Source organism: Lepidochelys olivacea (assembly GCF_965140295.1).
Source record: "Lepidochelys olivacea isolate rLepOli2 genome assembly, chromosome: 7".
NCBI lineage: Eukaryota > Metazoa > Chordata > Testudines > Cheloniidae > Lepidochelys > Lepidochelys olivacea.
In genome coordinates, this window is record NC_140417.1 from 89,675,904 (window position 1) to 89,688,387 (window position 12,484).

Sequence of the window (12,484 nt, forward strand, 5' to 3'; positions counted from 1 at the left end):
GAGGTCATTTAGTCCAACCCCCTGCTCAAAAGCAGCACCCATACCCAATTAAATCATCCCAGCCAGGGCTTTGTCAAGCCTGACCTTAAAAACTTCTACGGAAGGAGATTCCACCACCTCCCTAGGCAATGCATTCCAGTGTTTCATCACCCTCCTAGTGAAAAAGTTTTTCCTAATATCCAACCTGAACCTCCCCCACTGCAACTTGAGACCATTACTCCTTTTCCTGTCCTCTTCCACCACTGAGAATAGTCTAGAACCATCCTCTCTGGAACTACCTCTCAGGTAGTTGAAAGCAGCTATCAAATCCCCCCTCATTCTTCTCTTCCGCAGACTAAACAATCCCAGTTCCCTCAGCCTCTCCTCATAACTCATGTGTTCCAGTCCCCTAATCATTTTTGTTGCCCTTCGCTGGACTCTCTCCAATTTATCCACATCCTTCTTGTAGTGTGGGGCCCAAAACTGGACACAGTACTCCAGATGAGGCCTCACCAATGTCGAATAGAGGGGGACGATCACGTCCCTCGATCTGCTCGCTATGCCCCTACTTATACATCCCAAAATGCCATTGGCCTTCTTGGCAACAAGGGCACACTGCTGACTCATATCCAGCTTCTCGTCCACTGTAACCCCTAGGTCCTTTTCCGCAGAACTGCTACCTAGCCATTCGGTCCCTAGTCTGTAGCTGTGCATTGGGTTCTTCCGTCCTAAGTGCAGGACCCTGCACTTATCCTTACTGAACCTCATCAGATTTCTTTTGGCCCAATCCTCCAATTTGTCTAGGTCCCCTCTGTATCCTATCCCTGCCCTCCAGCGTATCTACCACTCCTCCCAGTTTAGTATCATCCGCAAATTTGCTGAGAGTGCAATCCACACCATCCTCCAGATCATTTATGAAGATATTGAACAAAACCGGCCCCAGGACCGACCCCTGGGGCACTCCACTTGACACCGGCTGCCAACTAGACATGGAGCCATTGATCACTACCCGTTGAGCCTGACAATCTAGCCAACTTTCTACCCACCTTATGGTGCATTCATCCAGCCCATACTTCCTTAACTTGCTGACAAGAATACTGTGGGAGACCGTGTCAAAAGCTTTGCTAAAGTCAAGAAACAATAGGTCCACTGCTTTCCCTTCATCCACAGAACCAGTAATCTCATCATAGAAGGCGATTAGATTAGTCAGGCATGACCTTCCCTTGGTGAATCCATGCTGACTGTTCCTGATCACTTTCCTCTCATGTAAGTGCTTCAGGATTGATTCTTTGAGGACCTGCTCCATTTTTCCGGGGACTGAAGTGAGGCTTACTGGCCTGTAGTTCCCAGGATCCTCCTTCTTCCCTTTTTTAAAGATTGGCACTACATTAGCCTTTTTCCAGTCATCCCCGGTTCGCCACTAGTTTTCAAAGATAATTGCCAATGGCTCTGCAATCACAGCCGCCAGTTCCTTTAGCACTCTCGGATGCAACTCATCCGGCCCCATGGACTTGTGCACGTCCAGTTTTTCTAAATAGTCCCTAACCACCTCTTTCTCCACAGAGGGCTGGCCATCTATTCCCCATGTTGTGATGCCCAGCACAGCAGTCTGGGAGCTGACCTTGTTCGTGAAGACAGAGGCAAAAAAAGCATTGAGTACATTAGCTTTTTCCACATCCTCCGTCACTAGGTTGCCTCCCTCATTCATTAAGGGGCCCACACTTTCCTTGGGTTTCTTCTTGTTGCCAACACACCTGAAGAACCACTTCTTGTTACTCTTAACATCTCTCGCTAGCTGCAGCTCCAGGTGCGATTTGGCCCTCCTAATTTCATTCCTACATGCCCGAGCAATATTCAGACTCACCATCTGAATTCTCTAACTGTGAAACCACTTAGTCAGACAAGATGGGGGAGCTGCATTGATGCTCTGAAGCTTCTTCACGATGAACTTGGAAACGTTTATGATGCCCTAATTGGAATTTCTGATGATACTACTTTTACTGGATCATCTGGCAATACGGCATGTTCAGATGCAGAAGCTCTTGCAAATGGCCTTTCTAAGTTAAAATTTGTGACTTCACTCATTTTAATATCCTTTTTGAGATTAACATCACTAGTAAGCAGCTTCAGGAAAAGAACTTGAACATACATTCTGCTATTCAAAAACTGCAGCAAACTAAAAATATTCTGGAGGAATTCAGAAGTGATGAACGGTTCAAAAGAACACTGGTAGATTCTCTCGAGCTTGCTGAAGAAATAGACTTTCCAACAGAATTTGAACCAGAGCCAGTTCGCATTCGGCAAAAGAAACAGCATTTTCATATGAAGGATGAGACACACCCATTCATAACCCAAAACAAAGGTTGAAAGTGAATTTCTACTTCACAGTCCTTGATACTGCTATTCACTCTGTTGACGAAAGTTTTCAACAGATGCAACAACTAGAGTTAGTATTTCGATTTCTATATGATATCCAAAGCTTGCAAAAGAAAACAGCAAAACGGATAAGAGAATTTTGTGTAAAACTGGAGTCGGTATTGACTCATGAAAATTCAAAAGACATTGATGCTACAGATTTGTGTAGTAAGGTTCAGACTTTTTTTCAAGACGACTTAAGAAACATTCCACTCTTGAAGAAGTACTGAAGTTTGTTTGTGAAAATAAATTCACAGACAGTTTTCCAAACATTTTTATAGGTCTACGCATTCTTTTAACTTTGCAGTTTCCATAGCTAATGGGGAACGTAGCTTCTCAAAGTTAGAATTGATAAAAATATATCTGCATTCAACAATGGTGCAAGAGAGACTTCTTGGACTTGCCACAATGGCAATAGAGCATGAAATAGCTGGAAAACTGGATCTAAAAGAACTAGTGACTGAATTTTCAAAACTTAAAGCAAGAAAAGTCATGTTTTAAGAGCACAGAGTGTATTTTATTCGGAGCGTTTCGTAAAAACATGTTAAAGTTCATTGTAGAGTTTTCTTATTTCTTTCTATATTGGATGTGCTGGTAATGGCAGTTAAAGCAGGATAGCATAATGGATGATTGTGGATTTGTAATAATAAAAATTATAATTAACATTTTAATGCATTTTATTTGAAATTGGATTGAAATATCATCTAGCTGTCGTGTACAAATCTATTCTGAAAATTTTGTCTCTCTCTTTTATCAGATCTCAGAAACACTGGTTGGATAGACGGACGGACAAACCGAATAATTAAGCCTCTGTTTAAAAAAAAGAAGAGCTTAAAAAACATTAAAAGGAAAAAAAGGGGCAAAATGTTTCCCACTTTACCAAAAACCTCAGCCTAGATCTGCCCTTGGACTTTGGGGGTGGAGGTGCCGATTGCATGGTTTGCCTAGGGCACCAGTTGCTGGCAGCGAGTCTAGGGCTGCCCCTGCTTCCATGTGCAATGAGGTGGGTGGCTGCTGCTCTGCTACATGGTGCTAATATTTAATTTAGAAGTCTTACCTTAGATGGCTAATAAACTATTTGCACTACCACTTACTACGATATTTTGATTAGTCATAAAAAATTTGGATTGGGACCAAATTGTGTTTTTCCTTGCCCATTTGTACAAACAAAACTTAATTTGGAGGCATGTTCATGAAAAGCTATTAACAAAGGAATGCAAACATGGAGAATTGAAATATATTTCCATAATCTGACAAAACGTTTAGAAATAATCTTTCCCACGAATAGCCCAGCTCTAACTATAATCCACAGCCTCCTTTGGCAACAACAATGCCCATAAGCTACAGTAACTTCGTTTGAGCAAATGCCATATTTTATCTTTTAGAATTAAAATGGAGAAAGCAGTTTTGCTGCTGCTGCTTCCAGAAAGACCCTCTCCCCTTATTTATTTGAAATTTCTCTCACATCCATTTTCCCCCTAAGGTTATTATTTAAATATGCTTAAGGCATCATCTTCTGTGCCATGCAGTAATATCAATGGGTTCTAAACTTAGAAGGTAATTGTGACATGATGCATTGAAGAGCAGAGAATTACAGATACCTGATTGCCTGATACCTGAGATTTGACCCTTAGCATTCACCACGAAAGAGATCGCAGGGAGAGAGAGCACTAAATATTTGCAAAACCAGGAAATGCTAAGCACAAGCACTATGTATCTTTCTTGTTCTAATCTGTGTTTGTCATAAGTATAAAGGGAACGGTAAACCCCTTTAAAATCCCTCCTGGCCAGAGGAAAAATCCTCTCACCTGTAAAAGGTTAAGAAGCTAAAAGTAACCTCGCTGGCACCTGACCAAAATGACCAATGAGGAGACAAGATACTTTCAAAAGCTGGGAGGAGGGAGAGAAACAAAGGGTCTGTGTCTGTCTATATGCTGCTTTTGCTGGGGATAGAACAGGAATGGAGTCTTAGAACTTTTAGTAAGTAATCTAGCTAGGTATGTGTTAGATTATGATTTCTTTAAATGGCTGAGAAAGGAACTGTGCTAATAGAATGACTATTTCTGTCTGTGTGTCTTTTTTGTAACTTAAGGTTTTGCCTAGAGGGATTCTCTATGTTTTGAATCTAATTACCCTGTAAGGTATCTACCATCCTGATTTTACAGGGGTGATTCCTTTACTTCTATTTACTTCTATTTCTATTAAAAGTCTTCTTGTAAGAAAACTGAATGCTCTTTCATTGTTCTCAGATCCAAGGGTTTGGGACTGTGGTCACCTGTGCAAATTGGTGAGGATTTTTACCAAACGTTTCCCAGGAAGTGGGGTGCAAGGGTTGGGAGGATTTTGGGGGGAAAGACGTGTCCAAACTACGTTTCCCAGTAAACCCAGTTAGAGTTTGGTGGTGGCAGTGGATATTCCAAGGACAAATTAATTTGTATCTTGGGGAAGTTTTAACCTAAGCTGGTAAAAGTAAGCTTAGGAAGTTTTCATGCAGGTCCCCACATCTGTACCCTAGAGTTCAGAGTGGGGGAGGAACCTTGACAGTGTTCATGTATAACTTTGCCCAGGAAGTGGGGGGGGGGGAACTATATTCAGAATTTTATGTTTCAGTTAAACACTGTAATCATGAGAATTTGTGCTATGTATTAATGTTACATTGTAGAAGTGGGGGGAGACGGGGAGGAAGAAAGGCTTGATACAAAGTGTGTTGAAGTCAATGGAAAGTCTCATGTTTCCTTGGATCAGGCTTCTAATTAGGAAAAGCTAGGTGAGAATGTTGAGCAATTAACAGAAATATCATTAAACTGAATGATGTAGTTGTTTTTTTTTTAACATTACAGCAAACTATGTCAGTAATTCAGAAGCACGGTCCATCTTTAATAAACACAGCTCACTGTGTTTGTTTGATCATTTTCAGATCTTGTCCTGTGTTAGTCAGTTCTATCAGCTTTTTGTTTAAAAAGAAGTATTAACCAAAAAACAATCACCAAAAAGATGAACAAGATTTTAAGTGAAGCAACTAAAGATAACTATTGTGATCCATGCCTTCAGCACCTGGAGATTAGACTAGTGTGATGTTGTGTACATCGTAAGAACATAAGAATGGCTATATTGGGTCAAACCAATGGTTTATCTAACCAAGGATCCTATCTTCCAACAGTCGCCAGAACAGGGCAATTCATCAAGTGATAATTCCCAACATTCTGTTCACTTTTTTGAGTGCCGCTGCTCATTGAGTGGACATTTTCAGGGAACTATCCACAATGATTCCAAGATCTCATTCTTGTGTGGCACAAGCTAATTTAGACCCCATCATTTTGTATATATAGTTGGGATTATGTATTATGTTGCACTTATCAACACTGAATTTCATTGCCATTTTCTTGGCCAGTCACACAGTTTAATGAGATCCCTTTGTAATTCTTAGTAGTCGGTTTTGAACTTAACTATCTTGAGTAATTTTGTATCATCTGCAAATCTTGCCACATCACTGTTTACCCCTTTTTCCAGATCATTTATGAATATGTGGAACAGCACAGGTCTAGTACAACTCTTTGGGGGAACTACTAAGGATTATGTTTCTCTGGGTTGCGCCACAGCTCAGCCAGGAAGTAAAGTAGTATTTGCTGAGTCAAAGTTTCCCCCTGCTCTTCCCACCAAAACACGAGTATACAAGGCTAAAATTTTCACTGTCTTCAAGATTGAAGCCCTCCAGAAAATAGGCCTCTACTGAGAGGCTATACAGACTGTTATGGTACTAGGACTTCTGGTAACTTGGGTAGGCTTCAGCATGAGGTATATGGGTGTATGTGGGAGCAAGGGGGTGGAAAGAAGGGAAACAGAGATAAGATACTGAGTGGTGGTATGAAGTTGGCCTGCTCCACAAACCAAGAGACCAGAGATAACTTCTGGTAGATTGTTTTACAGGTATAACTAACGAAGAAAGTGAGATCAGTTTTCAAAAACATTTTCCCAGTTTACCATAATATGAGGGATGTTTTAATACCTTAAATATTTTGTGAATAGAATTCAAAATGTTGATAGTAGGCAACTCATTTGCAGTTCATCACAGAGTCATTTTTTGTTTGCAGATCACACCAATTGCAGTAAATTGCTATGCATATTACACGGCTCTTCAAAGTACTTTCTAACATTTTCAATAGAGCTGATTTAGAGCTCATCACAGATTCCTTTTCTGTTTCCAAATCACATACATGGTAAAGAATTGCTAGAAGACAAGCACTGGTTATGCATATTTTTAAAAAGGAACTGTTTATTACATTTTCTTTTAAAGTTTCCTAAATAGGAAAAATCATCTGTCTTCTTCATAAATTAATTTAAGTGAGTTACTAACTGTATGATGAGGGAAAACTAAGTGATGCAAATTTGTAATATGCTAAGGGAAACAGAAACTATTAAAACAGAGACTTCCTATAAAAACATGTAAATATACTGGAACTCCCGCAACAAAAGGGTGGGTGGGTGGGGTGGGGTGGTTCCAGTATATTTACATGAGGTGTTTCAGCTTTATATATTGAAGGACTTTTAAATGTCTGTCCTATCTATAGAACTATTGTGAACCACTTCATTTTTCACTGAATTTCCCTCTTTTTGTACATAATTTTTATAGTCAATGAATATTTATAGCAATTGAATATTTATAGTTTCCTTCGGTGCAACACAGTTTATTTGGACAGTAGATTTTACATTGGTAGCAGGCAAACACAAGACTATATAGCTGATGTAGATATGTAGGCAGACAACCATGGAGAATCTTTATCTATTCTCCTTCCCGCTCCTGTCCAGGCTCTTGACAATCCTGTCACCACTTTTTTTTTTTTTTTTTACATCTCTTTAATCTGCCCATTCAGGTCTATTCCTACTGCTAAAATCTTGGTCAATTTGGAGTGGAGACGGGTAGGAAGAAGTCATGGGCTGGCATGCCCATTGAAGCACAGTTTATATTGTGGTGTATTGTTTGTATAGTAGTTCTGGTAGAGTTTATAAGCCAGTCTTTGGGTGCCAGTTTGTCATCATAGATCTTGCTGGACATACGTGAAATTTGAGTGAAAGATTAAACTGTAAACAAAGGTGGACAGGCCATACGATTTTGAGTGAATCTGTAAACAAGGGTGTGACAGACCATTTGCTGGAGACAATATCTCCAGGGCAAGTTGAGATAAGTGGGATAACTGATAAACTTAAAATGCAGATAAGGGAAGGACATAAAGAACTGGTTCCTACATAATCCATACAATGTCCAAACCAATTAGATTCAAGAAATTCAGATTTTAGTAGTTAGGAAAAATGTATATAAACTGTGTGATGTGTAACATGAATTGGAATTGTGATATCACTATGTACCTAAACCCCTTACATCTGATCCTTGCCTAAAGTAACCTGAGTGATGAGTTGGAATTGAACTAAGTTTTTTGGACTCCCAGAGAACTAGATGAAATGTACTCCCAGAACTGGATGAGATGTTCTGGATAAGCCAAATGGAAAATCCCAACATGATTCAGACTCACAATACACTTATGCATCCTATTTGACATTTACTGGTCATGTTAAAAAGTCAGCCATATGTCTTTTTGATAATATGTACAGCATTTTTCATATAGAAAATATCTATATATTTTATTATTATAGATAAACAACCACCAACTAGAAGATGATATGCACAGCCACAATGCTCAAAAGAAAAAATCAGTCTCATATAAGCCACAGACACATCTTACTTATTGACAGAGTTAGCATGTTTGGCAAGCCCAAGGATAAATAACCCAATAAAGTCAGAGACCAGAAAGATCTGCTTCAACACAGACAACTGTGACTTAGTTTAAAACAACATACATCAAACCCTGAAAACATAAAGGTTCTCAGGTTTTGAAATAAATGAAAAAAAAATTCAGCTGTGACCAAACACTTTGAAAAATGGTAATAAAAATTTCAGTCTCATACATTTTCAAAAAATATATGAATATAATCATTTTAATTAAAAAAAAAACAGAACAGTTCCTTTGCTCTGTTCTAGCCACTTTTCATCACCCTAGCATCAGAAAAGGGCAGAAAGTTGGTATGAATCAGCTAGCTAGCTAAAATTCTGGTTCTCTGCCTCTTTAAGGAGATGCCAAGGGTGTGTCTAGAATGCAGTGTTCTCTGGTGATCCCCAGTTGTTATAATTGCCCTTGGGGGCCACTACCAGTTGGTGCAGTTTGAAGCTTTGAGACTGCTCTAAACTATGTTGGGTTAGTAACAGAGCAGAATTGATTTCAAGTACACGGGTTACACCCAACATTTGTAGTCAAATTCTATCTGTACAGGTAAAGATAAAATTTACCTAGTTAATATGAATAAATTAGATGACAAAACTACAACACAATTATTAATTGGGGCTCAAATCTGCTCACATTCAAGTCAATGGGCCTGGTTCTGCTTTCACTCTGGTATAAATCATGAGCGACTGCAGTGATGTTACATTAGTGTGAAACCACTAGAAGACAGAGGAGAATTGCACTCATGTTTTGTTAATTCACATTCAATTTATCTCTGCTAAATAAGTAATTTTAATTTTTCTATCAACTTTAAAGGTGTGGTCATGTTATCATACATGGTCATTTTCTCACTGTCTTCCTAACATTTCCACAATTGCTTTGGATAACAAATACAGGTCTTTAGTTTCTGGGTTTTAGCTAACAGCTCTTTTAGAAGGTATTGGAAAAATATAGTGCACCTGTGCTGCGTTCTTCTTTGCCAGCAGGCTGGCTAACCTAGTGAGGAGGGCTTTAAACTAGGTTCACCGGGGGAAGGAGACCAAAGCCCTGAGGTAAGTGGGAAAGCGGGATACCGGGAGGAAGCACAGGCAGGAAATCGCACCTGGAGCTGCAGCTAGCCAGAGATGTCAAGAGTAACAAGAAGGGTTTCTTCAGGTATGTTGGCAACAAGAAGAAAGCCAAGGAATGTGTGGGCCCCTTACTGAATGAGGGAGGCAACCTAGTGACAGAGGATGTGGAAAAAGCTAATGTACTCAATGCTTTTTTTGCCTCTGTTTTCACTAACAAGGTCAGCTCCCAGACTGCTGCGCTGGGCATCACAAAATGGGGAAGAGATGGCCAGCCCTCTGTGGAGATAGAGGTGGTTAGGGACTATTTAGAAAAGCTGGACGTGCACAAGTCCATGGGGCCGGACGAGTTGCATCCGAGAGTGCTGAAGGAATTGGCGGCTGTGATTGCAGAGCCATTGGCCATTATCTTTGAAAACTCGTGGCGAACCGGGGAAGTCCCGGATGACTGGAAAAAGGCTAATGTAGTGCCAATCTTTAAAAAAGGGAAGAAGGAGGATCCTGGGAACTACAGGCCAGTCAGCCTCACCTCAGTCCCTGGAAAAATCATGGAGCAGGTCCTCAAAGAATCAATCCTGAAGCACTTGCATGAGAGGAAAGTGATCAGCAACAGCCAGCATGGATTCACCAAGGGAAGGTCATGCCTGACTAATCTAATCGCCTTTTATGATGAGATTACTGGTTCTGTGGATGAAGGGAAAGCAGTGGATGTATTGTTTCTTGACCTTAGCAAAGCTTTTGACACAGTCTCCCACAGTATTCTTGTCAGCAAGTTAAGGAAGTATGGGCTGGATGAATGCACTGTAAGGTGGGTAGAAAGCTGGCTAGATTGTCGGGCTCAACGGGTAGTGATCAATGGCTCCATGTCTAGTTGGCAGCCGGTATCAAGTGGAGTACCCCAAGGGTCGGTCCTGGGGCCGGTTTTGTTCAATATCTTCATAAATGATCTGAAGGATGTTGTGGATTGCACTCTCAGCAAATTTGCGGATGATACTAAACTGGGAGGAGTGGTAGATACGCTGGAGGGGAGGGATAGGATACAGAAGGACCTAGACAAATTGGAGGATTGGGCCAAAAGAAATCTGATGAGGTTCAATAAGGATAAGTGCAGGGTCCTGCACTTAGGACGGAAGAACCCAATGCACAGCTACAGACTAGGGACCGAATGGCTAGGCAGCAGTTCTGCGGAAAAGGACCTAGGGGTTACAGTGGACGAGAAGCTGGATATGAGTCAGCAGTGTGCCCTTGTTGCCAAGAAGGCCAATGGCATTTTGGGATGTATAAGTAGGGGCATAGCGAGCAGATCGAGGGACGTGATCGTTCCCCTCTATTCGACATTGGTGAGGCCTCATCTGGAGTACTGTGTCCAGTTTTGGGCCCCACACTTCAAGAAAGATGTGGATAAATTGGAGAGAGTCCAGCGAAGGGCAACAAAAATGATTAGGGGACTGGAACACATGAGTTATGAGGAGAGGCTGAGGGAGCTGGGATTGTTTAGCCTGCAGAAGAGAAGAATGAGGGGGGATTTGATAGCTGCTTTCAACTACCTGAAAGGGGGTTCCAAAGAGGATGGCTCTAGACTGTTCTCAATGGTAGCAGATGACAGAACGAGGAGTAATGGTCTCAAGTTGCAGTGGGGGAGGTTTAGGTTGGATATTAGGAAAAACTTTTTCACTAAGAGGGTGGTGAAACACTGGAATGCGTTACCTAGGGAGGTGGTTGAATCTCCTTCCTTAGAGGTTTTTAAGGTCAGGCTTGACAAAGCCCTGGCTGGGATGATTTAACTGGGAATTGGTCCTGCTTCGAGCAGGGGGTTGGACTAGATGACCTTCTGGGGTCCCTTCCAACCCTGATATTCTATGATTCTATGATTCACAGAGTTTCTTAAGAAGAATCAGTGTATTAAATTGTGACATTAAGAGTGAGATTATTCCCTGCCTCACACTGTACCAAGTCAGTCACTTTCATTCAATTTTTGTTAGAGTAAAAGCTAAGATAAAAATACAATTACTTTGTTAATTCATTTACATATGTTTGATTTTGTAAAACATTAAGTATACAGCCTTGCAGTAAGTACTACAGGTAATTCTATAGTTTATGAAGAATTTGTTACATGAAAACAAAGAATAACACAGTGAAAAGCAAACTTAGGCCACTTAGGAAATATAAAAATGTCTGTTGGAAAGTCCTCTAATGGATCATCTAGTACAGACTAGATGCAATTAACCAGTTATCTTGATAGAGGAGTGTACAGTCTAGCATTAAATAATTGGCTCCATACAGGTATTGGTTACACAGGGCAAACCACTTTAAAAAGAAAAAGATATATTCTCCTACCAAAGCACTAACATCATTTCCATTAATGTTATGCAACTTGTGTCTCTTTTATTTTTTCCAGTTAGGATTCAGCTTGTTTCTATACTTCACCCTTTTTCTTGATAGCTATTTTCTTATAACTCAAGAGATCAACATAAAACTAAAGAGTCAAATCTTGCTAGTTTTACTCATAAATGTAAAATTAACAGAAGTAATGCTAGATAAGTGTTCCCAGGAATACTTACTTTTATATTTTTGTATCTCATTTGTTCATCATGTTTTTTTTTTTCCTGACAGCTAATGTGTAGCTAGAAAAGTATTTTATTGACTTTACATATTTTCATTTAAAACTGATGTATAGAGTTTAATATTGTTAACATGATCCAAATAAATTAAACTATTTCCAGTTAAGCATGTATTTTTGATATACACAGATTTAATTTGGCACAGGTTTATTTACAGCATTCTGAATTATTATGGCTATTTTTCAAAATACCACAAACATTTCTCTGGCAGCAAGACAGGAAATAAAAATGCCCCATGATTACTTTATTGTGCCTGACAAATGTATGTTTTGCTTAGATTTCTAATAAAAACAGAGGTTGCAAAATTTTCTCACATATTAAACAAAAGAAAGCAAAGGAAAAGTAACAGCATATTAATAGAGGTTGCAGAACTAAAAGGAAGTTAAAAATCAGCTTTTTTCATGACTATTTAAGTATTATGCCTTCATTCTTTTGCTACATGGCTATACTATTGGTTTTGTTGGTCAAGTTGTGAAAAAAAAAATCAAACATTTAAAGCATACAAGTTAAATTTGTAATGGTCTCATTAATTGTGCCTGTAATATACAGAAGTGTGTAATTCTGATGTGCAAAATGGGCAGTTAAGTAGGCAAATACAAACTATGCTATATGCAATGTAATTATTTTA

General features: G+C 39.7%; 1 protein-coding gene across 3 annotated transcripts in view; it reads right to left on the reverse strand.

The window, feature by feature from the left end:
* Positions 1-12,484, reverse strand: part of PRKG1 (protein kinase cGMP-dependent 1) — an 892,904-nt gene that overhangs the window by 275,213 nt on the left and 605,207 nt on the right. The window lies entirely within an intron of this gene.